Below are 6435 nucleotides of genomic sequence, written 5' to 3'. Positions count from 1 at the left end.
ATTAGAAGGGAAACAGGTAAATTTGGGTGGGGGGAGACTCTCCACCAAATTTCTCTAATAAGTTGTATTTCCAAGATACATGGGGAACTGATTTACATTTAATTAGGCTCATTTCCCAATAGGTAGTAAAAACATAAAGTTTAAGTCATTTAACTCCACAGAATTGTGACTCTAGAACTGATGATGAAGCTTGATATCTACTTCCTGATTAACAGGATTCCCCTTGGCAGCTACCTATTTCATTAAACTCATGTGGTTCTCATTTATCTTCCGGTTCAAATATAGAATCCTCTGGGCTTTTACACAGTCTTTCGTAACCTGGTTCCTTCCTTATTTCCTCTGGCTTCTTTTCAGTCCCAGCTAAAATCCTGCTTTCTGCAAGAAATTTATCTGGTCCTTTCTAAGGGGAAAGCCAAAAAAAAAGGAATGTCAAAAAAAATGTCGTGTGTCATTATTCATAAACATGGGAGTATTTTTTAAACTGTTTTTAAAGCATCCGCCCCTCCCCCCAAATGCTAAGGTCCTTTTTTTCAATTGCGTAAAATTTCCCAGAATTCCCTTTCTCATCCGGGGAAAATGGCTGCGATGGTGCCGGCGGAGTGGACAACGAACTGGGAAAAATCGGGAAAATCGAATTGTGAGTGAGGAATGGGAATTTTCCTTAAGAGCAAAAACAGGACAGCTTTATTCTTACAAGGGGAATATTTTATGTTGAAAATTTTTATTTCAGTACTTTACGGTTTGGGCCTTCACTTTCCTTGTTATAACCTTTTCTGCGGAAATGCTTTCTGGTGAAAAAACCGTTGTAGAGAAAACTTAAAACATTTTTTGAAAATTCTATCCCAATTTAACTCATTCCATGTAAACTTTAACTAAATTGCAGAAATGATATCAAACGTGGCATTTAAAATTAATTAGTTTAAACAAACAACAAGCATTTTACTAATGTAGTCTTAGTTATCGAACTGCAGTATAATATGGATTCTTCATAAGCTTAAGACTTTCATAACCCAAAAAGTAATCTTTAAAAAACTTTTGCACCAAAAAATATGGCATATATATAAAAAGTTAAATTATATATCATGCACATATTACACTACATGCTACAATAACTCCAACAGCCTTTTTTCCAGGTGTTTTGTTCTACCTAATACAAAGAAATGACCACTCATAAAACATATCTAGTCTAACACAGTAACATTAAAAAAATTTTTTTTTTAAATATTTATGCAAAAACTTATTTCGAAATTTAAAGTCATTTTGCGCTATCATTTAGTCAGCATGAAAATTCGGATTAAAAGTTATGGAAATATTTAAGCACCATGCTCACACAAAAAATTTAATTTCATATTAAAAAGTAACGTACTACTTAACCCTAAATTTCCTTCCATATAAATGATTATTTTAATTGAACTATTTTGATTTACTTTTAATAACAAAAATATCTAAATCTTAAATGAAAAATAATTTTGTTATTCAGTTGAACTAACTCATATTGAAAAATAAATGACATACGTAATTTACTTCAGTCCAAGTTGAAAAGTAAAATTTGAAGCTACAGCATTTGTTACAAATTTTTTTTGATGAACTCAACCTACCATATCTATTGCCAACAGAATTCTGTTGAAATATGTCTATTTCTTTTTACTTGTTTAACAAACCAACTTCAATGATTCTCATTTTTTCATTTCTTTCAGTTTTGCAAAGAAATATCATATGCAAAAAGATGTATATACCAGAGAATTTTTTAAATAGTAGAAATACTACAAAAATCCAACCCAAAGATACTAATATAACTAGAAACCTGTAAAAAATGGAGATTTTGGAGTAATGGGATGATATGGGCCAATTTTGGCAGCATCTGGCAGAATGTTGTTAGATTGAATAGGAAAGAGGCCAACTAGAAATTATGGTAGTGGTACATTTGAGAGGTGATAATGGCCAGAAATAATGTTGGTGAATATAAAAAAGATGACAGTGATAATTTAGTGACTGATTAAATTAAGATGGGAGAGAGTGAGTAATTAGAACCTGCAGGTCTGCAACCATTTACAGAGTGGGATTTTTTTTTCAAAATTGTATATGTACTTATATCTAAGAGTAGCCATAACTAGGCTTAGAGTCAAGGAGACATTAGTTCAAATCCAGCCTCAGATACAGCCTACCCATATGACTCTGGGCAAGTCACTTAACTGGTCTGCCTCACTTAACACATATGAAAGGTTGCAAACATTTCACCAAATAAGATTTTAATTGCAAAGCACTTCCCACACTGATGTCATGTACTAGGGGCTGTATAAAAATATTACTTTTTATTATTAATCCCGGAGGTGTAGTAGATTTAGTATGGCCCTTTCTACATTTGTTGTTATTGTGCACTCATTTTCCAGTTGTATTTGACCCTTCATGACCTTATTTGAGATTTTCTTGGCAGATATACTGGAGTGGTTTGCCATTTCCTACTCTAGCGCATTTTACAGAGAAGAAACTGAGGCAGGCAGGGTTAACTGACTTGCCCAGGGTCATTTGCATGGAGGAAGAAAAGGGTAGCTCCATTATAATGCCACTTAGCTGCCTTCTCTTTCCCCAGCTTGTGAGAGGTAATTCCAATATATGATTTGAAAACAGGTTTTCTTAACTCAACGTATATTAGTAGTACACTAAGGACAACTGAAAAACACATTGTTGATGTGAACAGGCAGAATCATTAACTTATTTTTCTTTTTTCTTTCTAAGTAGTCTTTTCTTCTAAAAAAAGACTCATTGAACTACATTAAAGTCATTGATTAAAAAACCAGTTACCACAAAGTAAAACCCCTTAGTGAACCCTAAAGTGATAATTCCCAGAAGTCTCTCTGCTTCTGTGAATTTATATTAAATAGAACATAAAGCAGTTTTTGGTTATAAGAAACTCCCAATGACAAAACATAGTAAGGGAACCTTATTATTTCCATTAATAAAATAATAAAATGGTGAGAACTTTATCTTTTCCATCTTTAGTGGCTGTCAATTGATCAGCCGCTTTACTGACTGATGTATGTATACTGTCTGCAGTTGGTGACCTGTTGTGATTACTGGCTCTATTATTTTCATCTCCAGCGTGTAACAAATAATACAGACCTAACAAACACTTTTAAATTTATTTTTAGTTTGATTTTTTATGTATTTTTTATATTAAATAGGTTCAGAATTAGAAGTATATTTTGAGATGTATGGATTAGTTTGCTTAACTGTACATTCATTTGTTTTTTATTTTGGGAAGAAAGTAGACAAGGAGTTAGCAGTTAGGCAATTATGATTCTTCCAGGAATGCAAGTTTGCTTCAGTAATAGGTAAATTATAACCACAATATATTATATAAATAACAAAACCAATAAAAAGGCATAGTAAAAGTTTTAGAAACCCTTAACATATTCGAGGTATCTTTTAAACTTAAAACACATGGTCTTAAAATTAACTGTCAAACACAGTGACTGAGATTCCTTTTAAATTATTCTGACTTGTGAATTTTGTCTTATTTCAGTCTGAAATTATGTCGTGTGCTTAGTGAAAATAAAGGCCATGAAAATAAGACTTTCACAGGTAGGTTACGACATTTTTGTAGTTCTTTGTTTTTTGTATTATGCTTTGACCTTTTGTTTAGAAAAACAGATTTTTTAACCTAAATAGTGAGTGTTGCTTTTTTCCAATTTTTTTGTATACATAGGTTTAATAAGGGTATATCTATGTGAAAGAGTATGCATAGTTTAATAACTGAGTTTTCCATGTTTTCTGGAATGGCTGTACCAGCCAATTCAAGAAACTCCTTGAACTATTACACAAACTCCAACCATACTGTAATTTCTCTAGTTATCAGAGACTTGGATTGGTCTTTAAAGGGTGACAGATACTGCTTATCAGTTGGCAATTAAATCTTATTCTTAAAAGTTTTAAAAAACTAGAACAGGATTTCCTAATTACTGCTTTAGTGATCATTGTTTAGGGTCTAGAACAGCACAGCCTTTTTCCTTCCCACTTCTGTTTCTGTTGTTTGCCTTGAGATTGCTTACCTTTTTTTTCTCCCTGTGAATTTTAAATATTTTCTGTTAGTATGTGCATCATCTATTTGTTAAGGCTGAGAATACACATACAAAAAAAAAGAAAACTTTGACTTTTAGGAGCTTACATTTCCTGTGGGGAAAGAGCTGAAACAGTCGTTAACCAAAACCTTTGAGACATTGAATTGGAAACGGTAAATCTTAAATTAACTAATCTTGAATCTTAAATCTGGCCTACACCTGTCTTGACTCTCAAGCACATGGGTGCAAACAACAAATTATGATACATTCAGTGCCTCCTGTAGACTCTAAGTCCAGTGTTTCTGGAAAATATGACAACTGAGAAAGACAAGCCCTTAACAGAGTACAAACCTAGAAAATCTGAGGGGAGCGTTGGAGAGTCTCCACAGTGACACATGACTAGTTTGACTCCTTAAATGGACATTTTGGGAGAAGCTGTTCAATCTGATGGGGTAAATAATGTGCTTCCATCTGCATTGAGACTCCATAGTACTTTCTCTGGATGTGGATAGCATTTTCAATCATGAGACCTTTGGAGATGTCTTAGATCCTCGAATTGCTGGGAAGGGTTAAGTTTATCAATATTAGTCATCACACAACGTGGCTGTTATTGTGTGCAACATTCTCTTGGTTCTGCTCACTTCACTCAGCATCAGTCCGTACAAGTCTTTACAGGTTGTTCTGAAGTCGGCCCACTTATTATTTCGTGCAGTACAGTGGTATTACACTACATTCATAGACCACCACTTGTTCAGCCATTCCCCAACAGATGGGTATCCTCTCAATTTCCAACTTTTGGCCACCACAAAAAAAAGCTGCTATAAATGTAAATAAATGTAAATATTTATATAAATATAAATACACGTGGGTCCTTTTCCTGCTTGTATGGATTGATCTTAGTCTCTCTCTTTTTTTTTTTTTCTGGCGAGGCAATTGGGGTTAAGTGACTTGTCCAGGGTCACACAGCTAGTGAGTGTTATGTGTCTGAGACTGGATTTGAGCTCTCCTGACTCTGGGGCCTGTGCTTTATCCACTGCGCCACCTAGCTGCTCTGATTGATCTCAGCCTTGAATAAAGAGATGGATTCTGTGAGGCATGGGGAAAGGAGTATGGAGTGTGAGAAGAATTGAGAAAGTTTTTATGGCTGAATTGTAAAATCATCAGAGATGGTAACAATACCAGAGATAAGGCAATAAGGGAAAAGAAAAATAGGACTGTTTTAGGAGGAAAATAAGGGAAAAGTGGAATCTCTGCTTCTCAATAGTTCATCTTCTAGCCTAAATATTTGTTTTTAATAGTTTTTTTTTTCTATCTAGTGAAAAGAAATTTAAAGGTGTTTAAAAAAATTTCTCATACCAACATTTTTTTTCTGAATTGAGTTTTGGTATAACCACAAGCATATGTTAATGGAGGTTTAGGTTGGAAAACCTAAGTATTATGAAAATTAGCCTGCTAATTTTTTTTTCTTCATTAGATATTCAGCAGGCTTTCTATGAGCTCTCAAGTCATGTCATTCAAGGAAATCTAAAGCATGACCAAGCATCTAATGTTCTCAGCGACATTGTTGTGAGTATTTAGATGATTCTGCTTTTCCTTAAATTTTGTTTTGTAGGGAAGATAAACAAATATAATGTTCAGAAGCAGTTCTTAGAAAGAAAACTAATTTTCTTACTGAAGTGACCTTAATGACATTAGAATATAAAAGTAATTTTACATTTTAAAATCTCTGATGTCACAAGGTATTCTTTGATAAGAACAGGATTTATTTTTAGAGTAACAGGAACATTGTATATTACCTGAGGAAAACTATAGTACAAGTAATTCTTTACTTAGAAAAATCAGGATGCTATTTTTAGTGTTTTGTGTAAAGAACATGCACATCAGATTTTTTAAAATGTATTTTTATTTTCTCCCAATTATGTGTTAAAACAATGTGACATTTCTTTTTTAACGTTTTGAGTTCCAAATTCTGTCCTTCCCTGTCTGTCTTCTTTCCTCCCTCCCTGAGATGGTAAGCAATCAGATACAGGTTATTAATGTGAAATTGTGTGAAATCATGAGAAACATTTCCATATTAGTCTTTGTTATGGGACATCATAAGCCGTCTAGTCTAATCTTTGTCAGAAGAAGATACACACACACACACACACACACACACAACACACGCATGCACATGCATGCACGTGCACACACACGTGCATACATATATTTCTATTTCAGTTGTGCTTTCTATTTTCTATTATAAGATATCCATCAAATAAATACTTTCTGTGTTTAAAATTTTTGATACTTTATGTTTCTTAACACATTTTTGGCCCTACTGGGGTTAGGCTTGGTTATTATAATTTCATAGCCGTCCTTCTTTCTGTGTATTTAT

General features: G+C 33.5%; 1 long non-coding RNA gene across 1 annotated transcript; it reads left to right on the top strand.

Annotated features, from left to right (window-relative positions):
• Window positions 1–535: 535 nt before the first annotated feature.
• On the top strand, window positions 536–5866 carry LOC114042437. Its single transcript, XR_003568989.1, has 3 exons — window positions 536–637; window positions 3524–3582; window positions 5533–5866. It is a non-coding gene; the product is annotated as an uncharacterized LOC114042437 (long non-coding RNA).
• Window positions 5867–6435: the final 569 nt, after the last annotated feature.

The sequence above is a fragment of the Vombatus ursinus genome, unplaced genomic scaffold, assembly GCF_900497805.2.
Source record: "Vombatus ursinus unplaced genomic scaffold, bare-nosed wombat genome assembly UNPS02014454.1, whole genome shotgun sequence".
NCBI classification, from domain to species: Eukaryota; Metazoa; Chordata; class Mammalia; order Diprotodontia; family Vombatidae; genus Vombatus; species Vombatus ursinus.
The sequence above is the reverse complement of the archived record's forward strand: the minus strand, read 5'-3'. Positions and strand labels throughout refer to the sequence as shown.